The following is a 24,588-nucleotide window of genomic DNA, read 5'->3' as shown; positions in this document are numbered from 1 at the left end:
AAATATAAGACTCTAGTCATTTCAATGTTACACATGGCATTTGCTCAAAGAACCTCAGAACTCCTAGAAGACCGGATTTCACCAGCAACACACTCCCACTGTGAACTCTGTATGGCGCTGACGGTCCCAGAGTCTCTCAAATTGCCCAGTGTTCCCTTTTTGTCCCAAGATGGCCGAGCGGGTGCTGTACTGAGCTGCAGCTGCAGGTAGTAATTACTGATTAGGCTGTGGAAAGTGGGGACAAATGCACTGTATAATCAGAGAGCCCGTCGACAGTGGGAGCCTTTCACAATGGCTTGTAATTAACAAGATAATTGGTGAGAGATGGCAAAGATTTTGCGAGTTCTTCCTTATTTGCATGTCATTTTGCACAAGGTTTTTTTTGGTTTTTTTATATGACTTCTTCTTGCATTCGTGAAGGTTGAGTTGCTAATGATACTGTGTCCTATGGTGTGACTTGCTTGTGATGTGGATTCAAACTGAGCGCATGCAGCCGCAGAGAGGAGCGACGCGGCGCGTGCACCTGTACTCTTGCGAGATGCAATGTTTGTTTTGAGTAGTAATTCAGAGTCGTCTTCTGTGCAAGTGCTATTCACGCCGCTGCTCGTCATATTTATATGCCACGCCTTTTAAGCATGACGTTATCCGGTAAGAAAGCCCTAGAAGGCTGCTTCTGCATCAGAGTTCCTTCTTTTAGCCCCTGAGGATGTCTCTCCATATGTGTTCATTAGTGTTATTCTTACAATAAAGCCAGTAATGAGTGCTCAGCCTGCTTCTTTTCCAATACTGTTCACTACATAACATGCTCAGATAGTAAGATGTTTATCACTCCTTTTCCAATTATATTTCTCCAGATTAAGGTGTCGCTGTGGCACTTGTTTCCTTGACAACGCCATCGTTACTTCACCCTTCTTCCAAGTACCCTTAATCTGGGCGGATATGAAAACTCTTCATGTGTATTTTTTTCCCCTTAGACACACTCATGCTGCCTGTCCAAGCTCTTAAGCCCCCATCATGGGGTTTCTTTTGAGTGACTTAAATGGAAAGTGTGGTTGATGCTTGTTTTTTTTTTTTTATCCTCCTCCTTTCACTTTCTCTTCTCTGTTCTGATTCCACCGCTCCCACTCACCCATTGAGTTTTTGAAGGGCCCCCCTGTTGAATCTCATACGCGGTGTCTCCTCATAATGTGTGGGATTAAAAAAGAGCAAGAACAAACATTGTGTTTATTAGATTTTGTCTCATTGAAACGGAGAGTATGAGAGCGGGAGTGGGGAAAAAAAAAAAGGATCTACCTCTGTAAACTGATGAAGCATGAAGGGTTTTAATAATGTATAAGGTTTTCAAAATTCAATTTAAAAAATGTGTGCCATGAAAGAGAGAGAAAAAAAACCAGAACGACATAAAACAGAGTGTATATTTGACAGGTGACATGATTCTTTTTCATGTAATTGATTTGCTTTGCCATTTGTTTCCCCGTTTTTTCCACCTTTTGTGGAGCATAGGAGGCAGCTAGTGTGATAGATGAACTGGTGGAGTTCATTCCCTACACTGCAGGGTAGCCTCTGGTGCAATGAACAGTGGTGCTTTCTTGTGCAGAATAGTAATGTTCACTTACTAAACATGTGCTGCTCTTTATTTCAACGTTTCCCCCTAAAGATGAAACATGAATGTAGGGAAAAAAGATTCTTTTATTTAAATATCACGCCTGTAACACTAATAACTTCCTTTTCTCTCTTTTTTTTCATGGTCTTCTCAATCTTGGCTCTACCAGGTAGGAACTCTACTACCCTCAGTCTATTCCGAGGTGTTGTGCGTACGTGTGTGTGTGATTGTGTTGTGCACATAAACCGACCAGCAGCCTGAACCAAAGGTCAGCTGCATGTTGTCACGCATCATATGCATGCTGATGTGTTATAGTCTGCTGCAGAGAACCACACAGCACTCGAAGTATCCAGCGCGTGTGTCACTGTGTGTCACTGTGTGTCACTGTGTGTCAGAAGTGCAGCCTCTAACGCACACTCGCTTCCTGGTGCTCGTTAGTCCCAGCGTCCTCACTTTGCGAGGGAAAAGTTTGTGCCACAGCTGCGGCGCACACCCAGAGCGCTTTGACAATTAAGGCTGAAATAGCACAGTGGCAATTGTTCACGCCCATTGTAATTCTGTTTTGTCAAACCACATGCCTGTGGGTGATAGCCTTGCTGTCTTTGATTTCTCTCTTTCAGTCCATGTTTTTCCCCTCCCTCTCTTTCTTTCATCTTCCTTTTTTCTTCAATTTTTTTACTGCGGTATGAGACGTTGAACAGCTTGCGGGGCGGGAGCACAGTAATTACCACGGTTATGTCAGGCGGAGCTGAGGAACGTAGCCCGGGGAGGAGAAAGGCCACTGTGCGGTGATGCCCCCCCCAAATTAATGGAGAATTGGAAATGAATCAATAGCTAATGAAAATGTGTGCTCACTCTATTACTGCTTTTATGATGGCTCTTGCCTCAGGCAGAACTTCCTGTCACCCCCGCCACACAGAGAGGAGCGCGGCCCATCTCGCTCTCCTTCATCACATTCATCATCATTCATCTCTCTTTACCTGTCTCTCTGTGATGCTTTTATTTTGATCCACCTTTCCCCTGCATCCTCCTCCTCCTCCTCCTTCATGCTTCCACTCCGTTTTCCTTTGGTAACAAATTAATAGAAGTGTGAAAAAAGCCTTCATTTCATATCTAGAGGGCACAAATGAGGGCTGTGTGGTGGATGTTAAATGTTAAAGATGTTTGGCCGTGTTTCTGTCTTTACAGAATGATCAAATTGTAAGTGACTGTTTTGTTGTGGCCAGTTTATTTGGTCAGGACATGACTTTTGTTTGGATGCGTGGTCAACAGCGAGACAGAGGTTTATGTTTTATTGTTGTTATTCTCGACATGTGCTGTACATTTATGCTTTAATGTTACAGTTGGGATGTAGAAGAAGCAATTTGTTTGCCAAATATAATTGTCTGGGGTTACTGCCAGGGCTGAATGATTTTGGGAAACTATCCAACTGTGATTTTTTTTTTTTCTGTGACAGAAATTGCAATTGCAATTTGATTTGTGATATTTTTAAAATTAGTTTTCAATTCATGCAAATTTAAAACACAATGGAGCATGAAGTTCCATCAAAATATGTGTTTTAATGTGCTGTAATAAGACTTAAAATGTGAATATGTATTGCAATTTGATCATTTTCAGTGGAGGTTTTATTTGGGATTTAAATTTAAATCTGATTAATCATTCAAACAGTGCACTAACATTACACTGGATTCAGGAATAGTAGTATCCAGCACACTCATGGTCAGTAAATATCCAAACAATGGATGTATGATGGGGTTAAAGCCCCAGTGTGTAACATGTGGGAGGGCTTATTGAATATAACATCCTTTCTATACATGTAAGAAAAATGGCTCCGTGGTGCTGGTATGTGAAGACCACATTAGTTTGCTGATGCGCTTGTAAACGGGACGGGGGAAACACAATCTACAGTCTCACCATTAGATGTCACTAATTCACACAGGCTGCACATTTAGGCCTGCGTCATACTTTTCTGCACGCTCATCTCTGCAGAGGTAGCACAGCAGTTGGTGGCGAAGAACGTGGTAAATGTGGATTCGCTAAAGTTAATCTGAGGAGGTCTGCTGGTGCACACACACACACACTCGGCACTCAAAGGGAGAAATTCATGATTGACGCGGACCCTCATTTTGAATGTGAGGAATGTGAAGCTCTCTGCGGACATGCAACACGGGAACTATGACCTTATAGTTTATAACCATCACTACGTGCAGCTGTAGCAGGTGGAGAAAGATTGATGGGTCTCCAGGAACACTCGCTATTGATCGAGATTGCGAGAAAAACAATTGATTGTTGCGTTACATCAGCAGTTTGTTAAATATTTTGGATGCAGGATCTCTGTCCTGAGTACCTGCCTCCACAAGAACACAAAAATGTACACATGATTCATACATACCTGATGACCTGAGGCAATAACCTTCTCTTAGAATCTTTGGAGTGGCAGCTAATGCAGATATAGGAACTGTGTAGTGTGCAGTTCTGGAATTCAATCAATCGACAACACCAAAAATGTGTCACCCTCCACAGCTTAAAAGGATCATCTATTGAGGTAAAATTAAATTGTAGGGGAAGGAAAGGGAGATACATATCCAGGTTGTGGAGGGACATGGAACTCATTGCACATTAGTGGACTGCTCCGTCTCCCCCAGGATTCACAGATCATTTCTCTGCTCTGACATTGTACATGCAGCACTGCCCTGGGGTGCCAAACAGTGCGTGACATCACCCCTCTCTCTCTGTGTGTGTGTGTGTGTGTGTGAGACCGTGAACCCTCAGGGCCCCCCCGTCATCCAAGTTAGTTGCCGCTCGTTGTTAGCACGCAGTGTGATACTGTAGATAAACACAACAAAAACCAGAGCTTCACAGCTTCACCGCGGACACCATCGTCCCCGTGAACTCAGCCTCAGGACCGCGTTTTATCCTCATAGTGCGTGGATTGTAGGTCAGTGTTTGCTATTCACCCTGACAATAAATGTGTTGTGTGTCGTTCTTTGAATCGCACAGGCGTTGTCTTGTGTTCTTTCAAATTAAAAGTAGTCAATCTATTGACCAATCACTACAAATCGAAGCCTGTGCTCATGGCAGGACTAGACATTCATTGTTGCTGCTAAATAAAATCTCTTTTTTTTGTTGTTTTTAATGGACTGTCGGCCATGCTTTGCAGTTCTATTGCTATGAGTGAGCTTTTTATTGGCTCTACAGTCTGACCCTAATCTGTAATAAATAGCTCTATTGCTGACGGATGGAATACGACAGTGATTCATTTTCTGAAGGGAGAACCAGCTGAGACACAGAAAATGATTCAGTTTTATTTTTGTTTTGACGTTCGTTGAAGCGCCACCTATACCGAAGAGCATAAACCTGCACAAATGCATATTTATATTAGCAATGCTTTACTCGTTGCACTGGTGTAATGGGAAGCACCTGTATCGTCCCTCAGACACTCAGCACGTCACTTCCTGTACCACAGCCCTCTGGAAAAATCCTCCAACCATAACAAACCATGTTACCATCACAAAGACTCAAACGCTGTTACATTAGGGTACAAATCCTGCATAGTTCTGCTTTAAATGAATTCCCTTAAGATAAATTCCCTTGTTCAGCACTGATGTAGAGGTGAGAGGTTCCATTTAAGCACCTGCACCACCAGAATCTAATATTAAGTAGATTTAAAATAAGTAATGCAGGTGTCTTTTTGTTCTGCGTGATGAAACTAAGCTGATAAAACGAAGGCGTGTTCACTCTTCTTCATCTCGGTTGATATTCACCATGTCATCGGCCTTTCAGCAAATGGAAAATGACATTTGCAGATGTAGCCATTGGTGTTTATTTATGGACTGTTTAATCTTCTGATTGAAGTACTTGAGTAAGAGTCTAAAAGGCTCCACAACTGTGTTTTTTTGGGTTTTTTTTTATCAAAGGTTGTTTTGAGTTTGAATTTGTATGATTGAACTTAAAGGTAGTGGCAGCTCTAACTGTCGACTGAAAAGATAAAAGAAATGCATAAAAGACTGAAGGCCTGAAACAGTTGTGTTTCATAATGAAGATTTATGTGTGTCCCCTGCCACCACAGAACAAGTATAAAAAGCAAACCCAAACTCATTAACGCCACAATTACCACCTCTCAATGTCTCATATTAAAAACCAAACAAACCTGTCAGTTCTCATTTATTTTATTCATTCATTTATTTATTTATCCACAAAATCCAGTGTGAGCCTTATTCTCTTATGCTGTAGTTTCTTTTGTTCATGTTTTTTTTTTTTGTAGAATGCCTCCTCCGCTTCTTATCTATTTTAAAAGTCGATTCTGAAATGATTCTGTGCTAACGTTCACCCGTTCGCATGGCAGATAAACGTTGTTTACCCTTTAACCCTGTAACAGCGAGCGTATCGCAGGCTTCACGTTTGCATTACCGTAATTAGACGACTCCAATGGTTTCTCAAAGCTGAGAAGTTGCAAGACAAAGTCAGTTATTACGGTAATTTCTCTCGCGCTGTTGCAGGAAGCCGGAGAATCAGCGTCTTTATCAGCAGAGAGGAGAGAATTGGGAAAAAAAAGCCTGTACATAGTTTCTATTGTTTTGGCCTGTTTTTGCACATTGAGACAAAGACTGAAACAAACATTATTTTAACAGTTTAATAGTGTTCAAATTTGTACAAAATGTACAACTAAAGTGTTTTTTTCTCAATAAAACTTTGTACCATGCGGTAAATTGTAGATAACTGCATTTTCAGGCTTAGGTGTTAAAGAGTTAACCGGTTAACGTTACTTTTATCGCTATTATTTCCACTTTCGACTTTTCTCGAATTAATTTTGCCGTGAAGTCTTTTTTCAAACTGAATAAAAGAAAAGTTCTGTTGTCCACTATTGTCTATTACTGTAATATGTATATCCAGCAGCATGCTAATGGAAAAGCCGTGTAAGCAGAAGAGCCTCTGCTTACATATCGGTTACATTAGCATGCTGATCAACCTGCTGGGCCAGAGGAGTCAAGACACCTCGAGGGTCAAGATCCCCTCATGTGATAAAATTAACCACTCACTGGTATTCCTAGAGAGAGAAGGATGGAGAGGGAGGGAGGGGGGATGAAGGGTAGCTGGCTTATCATGCCACAGAAACCTGCAATCATCCTTGGAGGCAGATTAGTGAGCTGGACTGGTGAGCCTGTGAATACCCTTCACTGCCTGAGCAGGTGGCCTCCCATACCAAGTGCAGCACATTAATCCCGACTGTTAACAAATAAGCAGCCTGGCTAATAGAGCACTGCCAGGGGCTTCTGTTTCCACCATTACAGCAGGACTCGTTTAATTTGTCTCTTCTTGCGACGGGAAGGAGGGAGCAGCGAGAGAGAGGGGAGGGACAGTGAGCGGGGATTGAATGAGGTAGGACGGGGGTCGGTGGGGGGGGGAATAGTGGCCGTCTCGGCGGGTCTGTGTAGTCGGCGCTATCACACACAGTTTGACGCTCCCCGTGAACGTTTGTCTGACTCGCCGTCAGTTTGAAATGATGTGAAGTGAACTGCGCATAATGTGTTTGGATGCAGCCCAGGAGACTTCTCAGCAATAACATGTGCTCTAAATGTTACAAATGGTCGCATAGTGCTTATATGTGGAGAAGTTCACCATACACACACACACACACACGTTTGCACAGCCATTTCTTTTACAATATTGGACTTACTTCCATTCATTTGGGCCAAACTAAACATTAAAGTGTTGTCCCGAACCTTAACCCTAACAGATTAAGAGCCGCCTCATTTAGGAGCAGGTTCTGGTCCCCGTTAGGACTACTGATCCTGACCAAGTCAGCGTTCATGCTAAAATACACTTATTTACATTCTTTTTTGTTCTGCTTTTTGCCTTGGAATATTAGAAAGACGTATATACTTCTTGACGCTATACCAAATTTGCAATTTAGTTCATGACTGAAGCGATATGACATGAAGTTGAATTCTTATATGGTTGTAAATGTGACTTCATGTATTAGTATATCCATAAGCATGCCTAATACTTACATACGTATAGAAGTAAGATATTGAGAATCATCACTTTTATTGGGATCAATGCTGGGCTTCATAGTTCATAGATTACACACATATCCATGTATCACTTGGTTAAAAAACAAACAAAACTCAAACCAAAATCAAACAAAACAATAAATGACCCGTAGGACAGTTATATAAAGGATTTACTTAAATGGATGTTGTTTATGGTTTTAGATTTTCTTCAGTGTCATCACAATCCACAGGTCCGCTGACAACAGCGGCGGCTAATAGCCAATTTGGCACATTTTAAATGATGTCATTTCCTGAACATTAATACACCTGCTGAGATTAAAGCAGCACATTTGATGAGTTTGCTTTTTGACCGGCTTCATTTTCATGCAGATGTCAAATTGCAGGTCACAAACAATGGAAAGACCAGCAGGGCGCTTACATCGGGGGGGGGAGAAATCAGACCAGTCTAGATATTTGATTTTCAAAACACAGTTTGCTTCAGTGGGCAAATTTGCAATATGTGATTATTATTGTTTATATATTGTTTTATAACATATTATTAGATGTTTCCTGTGCTGCCTTGTTGATCCCATGCCGGTCACAGGGAGCTGTAGTCTCAGAGCAGCCATGCCACTGACATGCGTTCAGCCGTAATGATCACCTCCAGCCTTTTCCCCTCAGTCATGGACAAATCAATAACCAGCCTGTCGTCGCCACCCATGGCGACCGTTTCCATGTCAGATTTTCCTCTTTATGTTCGGATGAACGGTTCCGAGCGGCCGCTCAGGGCCACTTTCCCCGTGTGGACGTTCTCTCTGAGCTGTCTGCTTCTCTCACCGTCACGGACTGAACAAGCTGCAGTTTGAACGTGGTTTTCATCGGGTGTCGTGTTGATGCTCAATGAATTAAATATTAAAAACGTGTGTTTGTTTTACATCCGGAAATGTGATCCAAGTGGAGTCAGAGGACTCGACATGCTAATGACTATGACCATCCTACATCAGAATGAGCGAACTCATGCCGATCTGTTAAGATGTTACTGAGATATATGCATCTGAACTTGTTTAAGAGGACTTTCCATGTTAACCCTTGAACACCTAACCCTCAAAGTGTCCGTCTCGACTTTTTTGTGTGTGCTTATTAACCACGAAAGTGCCAAAAATATTTTTTTTGAACATTTTTCCAGAATATCTGGCAGATATTTAAAGTGTTCTGCATGTTGAAATAGTCTATTAACAACTTAAAATGTGGAAAAACAAAAAATGGAAAGTGATTTTAGAGAGAAAAAACACTGCAGATGTTAATTTTGAACTTTGAACAGTATACAACACATTCACGATAACACGAATTTGCAACTTCCCAGCTTTCAGAAACCACTGAATTTTTTTTACGATAGCACAAACCATAGCGTAATCCTGTGTCAGCAATACGCTCGGTGTTACAGGGTTAAATTGAAATTACAGATTAACAACAGTGCCTGATATTAAGTGATCACCGAAATCAGCCACTGGAGCTCTACACTGCCCCCAGCTCTTCCTGTAGTGCACTGCAGTTTCAAATGAACCGTTTCTTTTATAATCGACTCACTTACCAAAGACGTTCATGAGGTGACTTGGACAGGGGAATGTCAATTCACTCACACTAGCTTTAAAAAACTATTTCCATTTGTTTAGTTTGGATCAAACTCATTAAAATATATGTAATAATATAAAGGGAAACATTTTATTTGAAAACAGAGAAACGTCAGAGCTTTCAGGTCCTTGTGCACCTTGACTACACTCCACCAAAGTGAAGTGAAGTGGTTTGAATATTTTTTCTGAATCCGCTGAATGAAAATAAAATGCACCGCTTAATGATGGTATCCAAACATGTCGCTGAAAATGTTCATATTACTATTCATGCCTGGGGTTGTTGTGCCTCATGAGGTTGCAGCATTCATCTCCTAATCAATTTAGCTCACTAGTAATGATATTTTAATCCATTTTACAGTTTCTAAAGGCAATAAAAACCTAAATTGCTTCAACTACTGTCGCGTTCGATTACAGTAAATCTCTTTAGCAAAGACCGCAGCTGTAAATGAATTAAAAACAAGCGTCTTATTTGATCGCAAGAGCAGCTCATCATACACAGTGCATTATTACGTATATCGATTCAACTGAAAGGAATAATAGCAGAATGACAGCAACAGTTCGCTCACCTTTCCTGAGAATGTCTGGTCGCTGATTAGCAATTTCTTTCAGGGCCAAAGCAGGGCAGTTAGCAGGCCTCAACCCCGTCTTCATCAGGCCTTATTCTCTACTAATGAGGTTTATTAGATTACAACTCTACCTCACAGGTTGAACAAAAGATTAAATTGGCAGCACTCTGCGGGGAATATGTTTGTGTAATACACGCGTAATGAGTGAAAGTTATGGAAATGTGAAGTGCTGAGCGGGAATAAGTCATTGGACATGCTGAACTAGGCCGGGGCCGGGTTCTGAGCGCTCGGAGAGGCACGTAAATGCTGTCGGATGTGTCCTAAGTGAAAGTGACGTGACGGCACTAATGAGACGGCTTCACATTACATGTGACTCCTGCCGGAGGGACACATTATAGCTGGCTTAATGAGAGGAGATATTGTACACAGGCACTTTTGGAGTTGAGTGATGAGACCGCCGGACTCGCTGCCGGGATACAAGCCACCGCAACAAGCGAGTGGTTTGTTAAAGTGGCTGTCAGTGAGCGCGTGCACTGGCTAAATGCTCATCGCCGTGACTGAGGTGTCGGCGCGAGACTTTACACATTATGTTACAAATCTGTCAAAATGGTCAAAGTTGGAGTCGAAAGTGAAGGAAACTAATTCATTTTGTCTTTAAAAGTCTTCATGGTCACAGTTTAAGAGGAATTTGAACGTGTTTACATCGACAACTAAACCTTTTTATACACATTGTAATTAAATTATTACAAACAGACATGAATAACAACATTAAAGAAAGCTTTCAGTGGACTTTGTTTTCGCATGTGCGAATTGTCTTGTATTTATCAACACATTAAACTCATCTATTTGCTCATAAGGGACAATCATCAATTTTAATAGATATACTGTACAAACTGTGCATGGATTTTACATCACAACTTCATAATTGTCACAATAAATTAACAATAAAGTTAAAATAGACAACAGGTTTGCATGTACAGCCATATAGTTGCCTTACAAATCAGTAATAATAGCTGTAACATGAAAGGAAAAGCTTCACTGCACCGATGAAGTTTTATTCCCCTTATTAAATGAATAGTCAGCGTTGTTTCTTTCCTTTCTTCTGTGGTTTCACAGGAATAACTGCTTATTAGGGTCCAAGCTCACACAGTGGTGTGAGGGCCCGATCGTAATTGCTCCGTTTATTAATTATTATTATTATATATTATTAACACAACGGCAAAGGTCATTTGTTCCCCGTGACAACATTACATTTTTTTAACTCTTAGACGCTTTTAAGAAGATGGCGGTGCACTTTAGCTCACCTGGTAAAGATGGTGCCTTCACCTCTCTCCCCTCTTTCATGCCACAATCTGTTTTATCAAATAAGCTTGAAATGCCAATTAGAAATATCTTTTGAAAAGATATTTTCAGAATAGTATCATCATTGTTGTATAGTAACATCCATTTTCTAACATCAAGTGGAGGATTTTGGAAAATGAACCCACTTCTCATGTTTTATAATATCAGTAAACATTTATCTGAGGAGTTCATGGTCGCCGTTGCTAAGTTCAGGTCTTCTTCAATAGCACATGATGTCGCCTGGTTGCAGGTGACGTCTGTGCCTTTCCAGAAATCCCGAGATCTTCCAGAATGGGTGCTCAGGTTCTTGTGGGTGACGTCAGTACTGGTTGCCGCTTGGCAGCATCCGGTTCCAACACGCAGTCCACAAATTCTCATAGCCCAGAGGCATCATGGGAGTGAGCCAGATCCATGCTATGATAGTTCCATGGTCAGACTTCAGCACTGTCTGTGTGGCTGAGAGATCCGTATCATCTACTGTGTGTGTGTGTGCGTGTGTGTGTGTGTGTGTGTGTGCGCGTGTGCAGTGTGTGTTGCTGGGGTGGGGTGATCATCTGTCGAGTTCACAAGACACAAGTCACACCCTCAGTAGGGAGTGAAAAGAAAGTGATTTTGTCTGCTATGAAAGAACTCTGTCTGTCTCTCTCTTTCTTATTCACACACACACACACACACACACACACACACACACACAGTTGCACTTCTGCCCCAATTACCCCCATCCTGTCCCTTGAGCTGACGGGTTGAGTTATAGTGACAGGCACCCCTGTAGAAAGTGGGGTGAGGAAGTCAAAAGAGAGGAGGAGGAGGAGGAGGGAGGTGGATGGAGAGACATGATGGAAGAGTGAGAGCTGGGGGAGTTCACACGGGGGAGGGGAGGGGAGCAGGGGGACGACATCACGCAGCACGAGGCAGAATGAAACATGTCTCCCCTGTCACCTGCCACACACTGTAAATGATGCCCTGTGAACCCCCCACTCCCACCCACTACTATCTCACCCATCGGTGACTTATCTCCACAGCTAGAAAGAAGTGTGTGTGTGTGTGTGTGTGTGTGTGTCTGTGGGGGGGGGGAGGGGGAGTGAGAGAATGGCAGAGAGGTATTTATTTTACACTGTTCCAAAGTCACTATAATTTGTTAGAATTTCCGAAGACAAATATGACAGGATGGAATTACTCTGCTGCTACGGAGACAGTCATTTGCAAATGCCATAAAGTGCAGGTATTTCGAGGATCCTGTGATCCTCCTGTCAAGCATTTGTTTGCAGTGAAAAGCTTTTGCACTTTTCTGAGGGGAATAAAAGGAATGGCATTTTACAGTAGTGATGGAAGAGGCTGGTGGTGACTGATGCTTTCTCTCCTTTGATGCCACAATGTGTAGAAAGCTTCGGAGGCTGAGAGATGATTTTTGACAGATGAACTGCAATCACAGGAACCCTCTGCAGAGCGTCAGCTATTACAGAGAGCATGTTTTTATTCCCAGATCGCTCTTGATTTCGCGCAGTTTTTTTGGACGACATTATGGAAGGGAGTGACTTTATTGTGTAACATGGCAGCTGTTGCATGACAACTTGATATTTGACTGCTCTTAAGGCAAAATTCAAAACCGATCCATGCAACGGGCCGCGTCTGAAGGCAAACGTGTTTACAACTGATCCACAACTTGATGTTGGGGTGAGAGCCTGCAGGCGAACACACAAACCAGACATATTAATTGTTCAAACTGAGGTAATATTGCTCACCCTGCTGGAAGGCATTTGTGGTGCTTCACTTGTTTGTGATACACACACACACACACAAAAAGCAATGTAGCAAAATGAGAAAAAATGGAGCTGGAGAGATGAGTTCAAACTCGGGCTAAAGGTCTACACCTGATGTCCTCGCTATTGTGAAGTTTTTGAGCATTTAAAACTTTGGAAGTTGTTGCCCTTTGGTTTAAAAATGAATTTAGTGCTGTGTTTTAGTGTGGAGGAGTATAATCAGAGACATTTGGACAAACACAACCCCAGGGTTAGGGTTCTAACCCTAACCCCATTTGGACAACCCTAACCCTAACCCACACTACCAGGTACAAGGTACTACCGCTAATGGAAATGCATAATAACCGTGCCGTACCAAGGCGAAATGAGTCGTGCTAGTGGAAACACTCCAATACAGTTGCTTCCTAAAAGTGGTTGTGTTTTCTGCAACTAGTGCAGGGACACACCTAGTGTATGTGAACGGAAATGCAATCACATGATTATTATCAATAGTTCCACAACAGCGCTTCTGTTAATAACACAGCGTTAAAAGAACAACATTTCCATTTTGACTTTCTGCAGTTTGCTCATCAGCACCTGTGACCTGATTTGGAATTGAAAATGCAAAAACGGACCCACAAGACCTCAAAGTACTGTTCTTAAATGCAAAGAGAAGTCCTCATTCAGCAGCTTTGCAAATCCGGACGCATCAGCTTTATTGAGAGCGACGTGTACGTTCAGTTTGTGTCCCTCGTTTTCTCTGCTGCAGGCAAACGGTTGGTGACAATCAGATCGCCGGGTGTTTGCGGGGCCACGTCGTAGTTAACGTCGCAGCGCGAGAGTGCAGGTGTTTGCTTGCGTTAGCGGCAGTGATGAGATGATGACACAGGACGCGGAATTATCAGCACATCTGTCAGTGAGTGACGAGTACAGTCGCTACCTTAATTTATGCATTGCTACTTCGTCTTGTCACCGCTGTTCAGCTCGAAAGGATTTGACTTCCACCGTAAAGGAAGGCAGGCCTCAGAGTGCGAAGGAGCAGGGGAGGGGAGGGAGAAGAGGGGGGAATAACAGTAGAAATGTGACTGTTATGCAGCTCGCGAGTGCAAGCGTGGATTTTCTACTTCCTCTCTGACCAAATCCCACCATTTCAGGAGATTAACCTCGGCATGCGATAAATGTTCGACTCCTTCTTCCCCTCCAATTTCCTTGGAGCTAGAAACTCCAGAAGCCAGCGCAGCATGTAAGATAAAAAATGATCACCTAATTCACTCAAGCACAAAATACAATTCTGGAGAGAGGAGGAAATGCGGGCAGAGGAGAGAAAAGAAGAGAGGGAATGTGTCACCGGTGCACTGCCACACGTCCACTCTTCAGAATTCTCCTCCATCAATTATTATTATTAAACGAAGGACTTATTCAAACAGACCTGTGCATAGCAAATAAGTGGTGGCACTCTCATTGTCTGCGGAATTTCTTCTTTTTCTCTTATCCTGCGGGATTAATCGCGTTGTTCAGCTCTGCCCGCTACCCATAGTGCACCTCCCATGGCAGCTGCGCTCAAACCGCTGTTGATTGCCGAAGGTGCCCTCTGCAGATTGCTGCTGTCACTAAGCCATTTAAATGGAGTTGTTAATAAAAATGTAGTGATGATTGAACCTCCACTGTCTCTGCTCGGTGCTCCACAGATGGTTGTCACACAACTCATGTTGGATTTGGGCAAAGTGTCAAAGAAGACTTAAATGTTAAATGTTAAAGTAAACGCGAGTACACTAAATGCATGTACTGTATCTATTCTTAGATCGTACATTCATGAGGTTGTTTGTTTGACACTCACACAGTAAAAGCTTCTGAGAAACGATCAGTGACAGTTTCAAGCTGTAAGAGTTCACTCTGCACTTTAAATCTGTGGAGGTGGAGCAATGTTTTACCCAACCTGACAGAATGGATATACCTGATCCGTCATACAAAAAGCAGATATTATTCCCGACCTGCTGCATTATCATGAGACACCTCCAACATGTACAATACAAAGATATTTAAGTACAAAGCTGAAGAAGGGAAACTTAACTTTTCCACTTTCTAACTTCAGTGCCGTGATATACGACAGTACCTGATATGAAGTGACCACTGTTCAAGTGGAATCTGTTGCCTGCAGCTTCCCATCACTCACTTGTTTGTGTGTGTGTGTGTGTGTTATGTACCAATTATCCACCATCTTTGATATCTGTGCTTATCTGGTAAAATGCTCCTTTCAACACCTCTACCATCTTCACTTTTTATGAAAACAGACACATAGCCTGGTATACACTATATGCTGCCAGTTATATCTGTCCATAGATGTGAATAATGCGGCGTCTGAGTGTTGCATGATGGTTACTGCATGATGTCAGCCATACTTTTTACTCTGCTCTCCAGGAAGCGATATTTCAGGTTATTTCAGAGTAATGGCGTTTATACTTCCGTTTTAGATGGGATTTGGTTTCATCATTGTAAGTGGGCTTGGATGTATACTGGGCGGATCTCGATTCTGGACCAATAGAAGCACGTGATAGTTGTGCTTTAGTTCCTGAAAGAGAAGAAAGATGAGAACTGAGAGACAAACTACAAAGACACAAACACACTATACTCTACAGAGAGACACAAAATGTAATGTAATGTAATGTAAAATCTTTGAAACAACAAAAAAAGGGGACTTTTAGAGGCCCAAATCAACGACAAAGACACTTAAAACACCAAATAGATGAAAACATACATACAGAAAGTGATGAAGCAGATAAAAAATAGATGCATTGTTACATGCTAAACATTTGCCTGAAAAATACAAAAGAATAAAACTTTTTGAGAGGGCCGGAAAGAATCTGCAAAAAGACATTGGGGGGGAAAACAACGACCGAGCGCGACGGATAACATATCATTTTTAAATGGCTGCCACATGCCGACTCATGAATTTTGAACTGGACTTGAATTTGTTTTGGTTGAGCTTGTCTGCCAGTGTTCTGCCATAGCTGGCACTCAGCCTCAGAGCTTCATGTAAAAGCTCTCTGGGGTGGTTTAGAACATGGAGATGTCATCCAAGAGATTTTTTATCAGCCAAATCTTGTCTCCAATGATCCATTAAAGGCTGGACGTGTTTCTCCACCAGTTTGATTCCACAGTGCCGATGATTGTCTGACTCGTTTTGTTTACCAAAATGATCCCACAATAAAAACGAACCTGAGCTGCTGTAAATACAGTAACTGCAGCAAGAGGGAAGGGGGCTCTCAGCTGTACGTAAATAAGGAGCGTTTAGCAGAAAACCTGCACTTGCCGACAAGTAAAGCAATCACATTTTCCTCTGTCTGGCTCTCCTTGGCCAAAATACCTCCTACACAACTGAATAATGCATATGGACAAGTGTTGAACTAATTAACAGCCACCAGCCTACCTCCACCATGGAATCAGCTTCCCTTGATACAACTGGTCCATGAGCCCATTGGTGATGCAGCTGCCAGCGGTCTGTTATGGAGGTGGCGACTGATAGCGAGTGGGTGGATTACCATGGTGATTAGAAACAGTGGATCAGGAGAGGGCCCATTGAATTGTCATCAATACCCATGAGGTAGGATATCATGGTAAAGCAGTGCTTCATTTACCACAGGCGCACACACATTTAGTGCCAGTGGGCAGAGGTATTTAAATATTAGCAGAGGTGGGGAATACATAAACACTCCATCTTGTTGGCAGAGCGTGTTTGTCTGTCCCCGCAGACTGTTGAACGTATGCCATGGTTGTGTCGGCCTGCATCCGCGTGATAAAAGGAGGGAGACATTACACAGGCTTTCTCTGGCTAGACACACTAACATATTCATTAGTGAGGAATGACTGACCGGGCTGGTTGAAATGTCACTGGGCCAAATCGTCTCCCTGGACTAATGACCTTCATGTCTGCATTAGGAGTCGCTGTAAAAATTCAGCATGACTAATAAGCATGAGGAGGTGGCGATCAACCAACAATATCGACTGTCAGAGTCCTGCATTTCTGATGAAAACTGTCATCAGAAACTGTAATGAACACGTTCCGTGGCGCAATGTCCACAACACCTAACGTCTAACAAGAGTAGTCGGTTAAGCGGTTGAATCCAAAATACTGTGTAGTTTAAATGTGTGTATCAGAGTCTGTGTGTCACCAACGACTGACCGTAAAAAAAGTGAATTTTTTGTGAACTAATATTGGACACAAACATTTGAATGCAAAAAAAGGCTAATAAAAGCACTATAGATGTACGTCTACAAATACAGTAATTTTAGGGACTAATGTAAAAAAAGTGTAATTTAATTACATTTAATAAAGTCCACCTTCATTATTATAGTTCAATAAAAGTCTCCAGCTATGATTCAAACCTCATCATCTCTCCCTTGTGTGTGTGTGTGTCTCACTCACTGTTGTTCTCACTGGGAGTGTGAGTCTGATATAAATTTAAATACGGCTATGTGCTCAAATAAATGCCAGGATTCTTCACTATGAGGCTGTGTGTCTTGCAAGTATTTCACAATAAAAAGTGGATTCAGGGAACTGGCTTTGACTTTGAAACAAGAGCAGGACGTCTTATGTTAGGTAACATATGCGACCGATACAAACACTGAAACGGCGCTGAACCATCGTTTAACTGTCAAACACACTTGACTCTTGGCAGAGAATCAGGCGAGAAAGCATTCTCAAAAATGACTTACAAACACTCTGCTCATGGTAATTTACCACACATGTACAGTAAGTGGACTGCATTTCCTGGACCTCTAGTGCCATAAAGGTTGGAAAAGCTGTGCCAGTTACAATATAAACGTTCCATCGAGATGTGGTAATTATTAATAATTAATTTCAGGTCTGGGTCCGGATCCAGACAGTGGTCTACCTATTAGTGATGAGGGGCCAGTTACACCACCTTTCACTAAGTATTTACCAACTAGTAAAAGTGATAAAACCTGGACTAAATCAGGTTTTAATCACGCTGAAATTACAAATGGGTTTCACCACTTTTACTTTTATGTAGAGCTTAGTGAATAGTAAATACTACTGTGTTTGGTTCTGCTGGCAACAGAACCAAACACAAGCTCATTTAAGCTGTGGTTCCACCGTGGTATGGTTTGGATTGGTAAAGCTTTGGGTCAACCTTGTGTTTCAACTTAGAACAGTGTCCTTACTTGGTAGGCGGGCTGTGTCCGATGGGCGCGACAGCGACAGCGACAGTGTATGTACTGGTGCGATTACAATGAGCGACAACATCGAACCCAACACGAAGACAACAGTGGAGGACATGCAGTAGCTCTCCTGTTTGTTTTGTGGCTGTTTGTCTCAACAAGCCGTCAAACTTTGTTTGAGAATAGACTGCAGGTGTTGAAGAAATTTGTGACATTTTTTCTTAGTCGCCCAATCAGCTGACTGTCATGGGTGGAGCCTGTCAAGCTCCGCCCTGACTTTACCGTACCGTTTTACTCCGGTTCCCCAAAGGAAGAGTGTCAAAAAATGGAACGTTAGGGGCTTGTTATTTTGGTACTATTTCAAATGGAAAGGTATGCCTTAATACCAAACCGTTCCACTCGATGGAAACTCAACTTTAGCGAGGAGGATGGCACTGTAGGAGGAGGAACCTGTCATCCACAGGAAAGAGAGACAGAATCCACCTTTTACATGAGTAGGATGACACAGATTTTAATTCCCAGCACTTTTTCTCACTTGACCAAATAATCAAAATCAGGGACTTGCTAACTCTGCGTTGGTATTTCATTGAGAAATTTTGCTCCATGCAAATTGTGGTGGGGGACACCATACAAGTTCACAAAAGCACTGTGTGCCTGGATGCCAGATCTCCACCCTGAGCTCCAAAGCACTGAATGAAAGTACTCATACTTACAATATGAGAGACAATGTAGCATGATGAACTCATATAATACATTTGCTCTTTGTAAAGTGCTCTAAAAGAGCTAAGTGATTTCATGAGAAGTGACATTTTTTGACCAAAGTGTGAATTTATGGATTCACAGCTGTTATACTGCTGTCATGTTCATTTCCAGGAGCCCGGGCTGCGCTATGGAAACAGCTCTTGCAAATTGTCCTCGTTATGAAGTGTCTAGAGCAGTGATGAATAACTCTCATGGTAACTTTGTGTTCTGGGTCAGAGCAATTAAAAGCGGCCATGGTAGGACACGATGCAACATGGCAACAACATGTCCTTGTCGACACCAGTGCCGTGAGTTAAAAGCCACATGGGCCATATGTGTTAAAGCACCTGACAAAATTCTCCCTTGCTGATGGAACACTAAAAGCCCTTCTGAGCGAAGCCAACTGGGCCTTTTCCTCCAGCACAGGTGGCTGTCGACTCCAATCACGTTGCCTTCTGTACCACGCTGTTCCTCAAACGCTCCAGCCGTGTGCGGATTTTCTCTCACCACCTCCCCTCCTCCCCTGTTGTTTTATTCATAGGGCTTGGGGTTCATTTGCCAAGTCCTCTGTTGTAGATTTAAGAAGACAAACAGCACAGCAAATCCACCAGAACAGTGTTAAACTAAATGACATTTCGCTCTGCTGTCTGACTAATCGTAAAGAAAACGGTGGCGGATCAGTTCTTAAACCTCGTGTCTTCAGGCGGATATCATGCTCAATACTACGGAGGAATCCTTTGAAGTGTTTGTTGTCTTCCAGTGAGGCCCTGGAGGAAATGCTCCTCTCTCTTTCACACACATTTCTTGCGAGTTAGTTAATGGTAGAGAGGGCATTAAACACCACACACCAGTGTGTCTTACCAGTCACAAGTTAGTCGCTCATGTCTCAGCAGCAGGATTTACCTAAGAGAGCTGGTACGAGTGTATGAGCCAAGCTCCAACACACACTGATTTACACAAGATACAGGTGAATTTGGCAGGTTTCACAGGATCATACACACAAGGACATGTGGACAAACAAACACATATGCAGATGATACGATGCGATATACCTTTATTGTCCCACAATTGCGTAGCCTGGGACAAGAGGCTATAAAAACATAATAGAAAAGAAGACGACATCCAGGATGAACGCTAACAAAGGTGGGAAGCAAGAAGTGTGGGATGGCCCACTTATCTTTGGGTGAGACTCAACTCTGCATATTTAGAACAAGGTATCGTTCCAAGGAGTGATATTAAAAATTGTTTTTAGTCATGGTCGGCCAATTACTTGTTACTTCTTGAGTCACATCTGAACGGCTGCCATGCGCCTACACCGAGTTGCATATTTAGCCTTAAAGACGGATCCTGTCCAAAAAAAGAAATGAAACTATAGCAGGGAATATTCAGCGAAAGCCTACCTGTGCCAACATTGTGTGAGCGCTGGCAGCCACACTTCATACTGTCATAGTAATAAGGAACTAAATTAAGTGGTTGTATTACTTTCTCAGCAATATGTAGGGTATGAGTGTCTTTACTGCACAACTGTTAAACAGTCGTCAGCCACTGATGAGTGAGCCAATGGGGTTTGTTGTTTCTCAACAAACTGGCATCCATGTCAGTGTCCATCTCAGCCTTGTCTCAGTCTGACTGCCTCAGACTGACAGAAACAACTTTCCTCCCCCTGTTTTTTTTTGTGTCCGTGGGCACTCCGGAACTTCAGCGGCATCATGATGGTCATGCATGAAGTGTCCAATAAAGAGATACAGTGGCGGACAGGTTGACATTTCTGTCAGCACCCCAACTGTTTGCTAAACCAACTGTGTCCGTGTGACTGGATATTTTCATCCCTGTGTTTGTCTTCAGGTTGTTTTGAAGGCAGCACTGAGCATTTGCTTTTCTTCAAACTTTTTATGTAAACCGTCCATCCATCCAAGCGGTTAACCATCTGTCCGTCCAACCATCCAACCGTCACTATTATTTAATGAGATGACATCGCACATCAAGGTTCATTGGCTGTGTGCAGACAAACCATGATTTAATTAGGACCGTCACTGAAATCCATGCCCTTGATAGGGAAAGCATTGGCTTCACAAAATAATGACACATTTACATTTAACCTTGTAACCTATTTCTAATTAGTCAGTTGGGTTTTTATACGATGGCAGAAAGTTCAACAAAATGACAAACAGATGTATTCCCAATTATCATCGTGCTTCCTGAACAGCTCATTATTCCTGCGTTTATTTTCACCGTTCTCTATCCACTTTTTTTGGCCCCTTAATTTGTACAATTTGTGAGCTGGTGGACCAGAGCGGAGAGTCAGAGCTGGCAGGACCTGAATGCCCCTCCTTGTGTTTTGACTGGCAATGCAGTTGCACCTCCAGCCAGTTAAAATCAATGGGGGCAATGGGCAACTGTGGCTCTGTGTGGAGCAGATGGCAGAAGAATGGCCCTTCCTCCTACTGTGGTACACTCAGCAACATACAAATGGGTCAGCTCTCATCACTGGTCACACAGTTTCATGAGGCCAGGGCTCTGGTGGATAGAGGTTGTGCAGCAAGGCAAGTGACATCTCCTCAAACATGTTACCCTCAGATCTTGTGTTGGGTCAAAAATTGACTGATAAATAATTGAAATACTAACAGTGGCAGCTGGTGTCCAGTCACAGTATTGTATCATGGGTCAGACATAAATAACATCAAAGGGTGGGTACAGTGTGTCAGCTGAGGCCAATAATGTTGAACAATCCCTTCTTAAGCCTAGTTCATGGGAGGAGTTTTGCAACTGAAAGCCACTGCTTTTCCACCATAGAGTTCCAGCACAGCACGGCTCGGCTCGGCTCGACTCAGTTTGATATCGTTTGCCACTACTATAGTGCCTCCTCCACATGGGCGGAGTCATCTTGCGATCGCCGACTTTCAGCAGTGCTGTCACTAAATACACCCAGGATTTTTTAAGTCATTTTAACTGATTTAAAATGTGTCGTTGTTCAGTTCGATTCCTGTGTTGCCCCGTTGTGCTCATGGCCGGCAGTCTGTCGATTTGCTATCGCCCCAGCTCATTTGGAACCTCACCAGAGCAGGCACTAAAAAAGTCATGTTGGAACTATATGTGGCAGCAAGCGGTGTGTGTTTCTGTGGGGAGGGATTTGAACAGCATTTTTGCCTGAAATGCCCATCCCTAGCTTTAAATTGAAACCTGAGAATTAATATAACACCTCTTTATCAGAGAGTAAAATGGAGAACGAGCAATAAACAACCGAAATATGGCAAGAATTTTTTTCAGTTTTTATCACTTCTCACACGTTTTTAGAGTTGTGCGTGAAAGATTAGTTTGTAGAAGAAATAGTCCAAATATAGGTAGTTATACCTGTTTACTTTTGGCAAATCACCAAATTAGCTGCAAAAAATAATTTTACAGTCAACACATTAGAATTAAATATTGTGAAACATCACAAGGTTAATTATCGGAGTCTGTGGTGGATGGATTTATTAGTATTATTATTATTTTTTTAATGTTGGCATGCTTCCATGCAGAAATGTTTAATGTTACAAGTTTCAAACTTTGATCCCTCTGTGGTCTACTTTGTAAATCCACGTCAATATTTACAAATACATAATGAAGCGGAGGAGGTTTCTTTACGTTTTACTGATGATTTATGGCTTTTCCATCGCAGCTGGCACTTAATTGCTTGACATGCGTGTTAGTGTCACCCTCACTGTGGCGGATGGATGACTGCCAGCACAAGTGTGTCACACATTCATTCCCATGTGTTTTGCTCTCTCTGAATATGTATCATTCCATCACTCCTCCTCGTCTCACTCCCAGTTTCTCTGCCTGACTGTCTGTGCGTTCTCAGCATCTCTCTTACGCCCCTCTTTTCGCTTTCTTCCCCTCGTCTGTGCAGTAAATTGTCTGCTGCAGCAACATGTGGCAGGTGGTGAGAGGAAAAATCAACAGTGAGAACAGGAAAAAAAAAGAAAAAAAGAAGCTCCTTCCCTTGAGCTTTGCATGTCGCTACAAAAGGAAAACATCTATTACCACTACGATTGAATGATGTTCGCACAACTCAGAGGATGTTTCCTGTGTCGAGATGAATGGCGTTGTGCGACTCGATGTAGAGTTCCGTGTCCATTTCTTTGTTTGTTTTGCACTGACAGCCTCGCTGTCAGTAATTATAGCAACATATCACTGCCTTTCATGTCCTGCCAATCAAATCATAAGAGTTACTCATTATATCGCTGCCACATCTTGCAGTAATCTTCTATGAGTCTCAGTGCTCTCTTCAGCTCAGGTTCAACAGAGTTAACCTGACACTTGTGCTTATGCAACAATAAGGATAGCAGTGCTGTTGTTACTCTACTCTCTATGTTATTCCCGTAGACCATATATAACTGGTGGGTGCAGTCTTCCAGTTGCAAAACAAACTCCCATTGTGATTATAACGGTTTTTGAAACTGGACATTTGCAGAGCAGGCACTTACTGGATGGTGCTAGCTGTCAGTTACACTGTTTTCCACTCACATGTCTTAATTTGTTGACTTTTTTTTTCCTACACATGGGACCATCATTTACAAAACTGACATCATAATCTATTAAACCTGAAATGAGTTATTGAGGTATTAAATCCTTAGGAAAATATTTACTGACATTATAACTCATGCGGGAAAGTAGGCTAATTTTCCAATTGACTCCCTTTTAAAGTCGCCGTCTTGTGGCTAAGTACTTCTGTCTTGCTTTCTGAGCTTCCCTTATCAAACAGAAAGCTATTTCTTTTATTCAGGTTACATGGTTACGACCCACGTGCAGTGTGAGGACCAACTCGCTACTATGCTGTGGATACTAGAAATGTACTTAGAGCATCCACCGTGCCAGAGGGGGAGCTGTGTATCTGAGAGCTGGCCTATCTATTACGTCACTTCCAGGTACCTGGCCAATCACAGGACAGTGGGAAAGCTCTCGTTGGCTGGCCAATCACAACACAGTCCACGTTCTGGGGGTGTGATTTTGGTCTGAAACAGCGCGGCTGACGAGAGCGTCAGTGAGGAGATATTTTGATCGGCTCGTTTGCAGCGATTAGGAGGTTTTTAACCATGAAAACAAGTTAATATATGTAAGTAGACCTCCATAACTAACATATGTGTGTGATACAAGCATTCTATGTCACCTTTAAGTTAAGTTGAAACGATGATGATGAAAACAAATCTGAATTTATCAACAAAAACAAACAAGTTAAACATTGTGTTGGACCATGTTCTCCCTGTGTGTGCGTGGGTTTTTTCCGGCTCCCTCCCACAGTCAAAAACATGTAATATGGGGATAAGGTAAATTGGACACTCTAAATTTACCATAGATCTGGTTGTGAGAGCGGGTTGTTATAGTCACAATCACCATAAACAGTTCATTTCTAAACCTAACCTACAGGTAACCCTAACCAGGTCCTGCCATATCACACACACACAAAAACATCTGCTCTCTCCATCTTCCTTTCATCTCTATTTGCATATCTGTAGGTACATGCTTTTAGATCCTATTAGAGGCTGGTATCTTTTCATCCATTTGTCTCTTGGCTCATGTTCCTTGAATACCTCGAATACTCTGCCTGGTTGAATGCTAAGCAATAGTTCTAGCTGTAAGACTCGGCAGAAAGGTCGTCTGAGGACAACACTTTTAAACCACGCTGGTGGTGTTGTCATGTTACATGGAGATACTTCACTTCTACTTCTCCATCTTTAGGAAAAATAAGGGACTAAATCATGACAGACGTTGATAGAGAAGGACCCGGTCAAACTTAACTATGATTTAAAACTAAAA

The sequence above is a fragment of the Solea senegalensis genome, linkage group LG1 (genome assembly GCF_019176455.1).
Source record: "Solea senegalensis isolate Sse05_10M linkage group LG1, IFAPA_SoseM_1, whole genome shotgun sequence".
Taxonomy (NCBI): Eukaryota; Metazoa; Chordata; class Actinopteri; order Pleuronectiformes; family Soleidae; genus Solea; species Solea senegalensis.
This window is presented reverse-complemented; position numbering follows the sequence as displayed.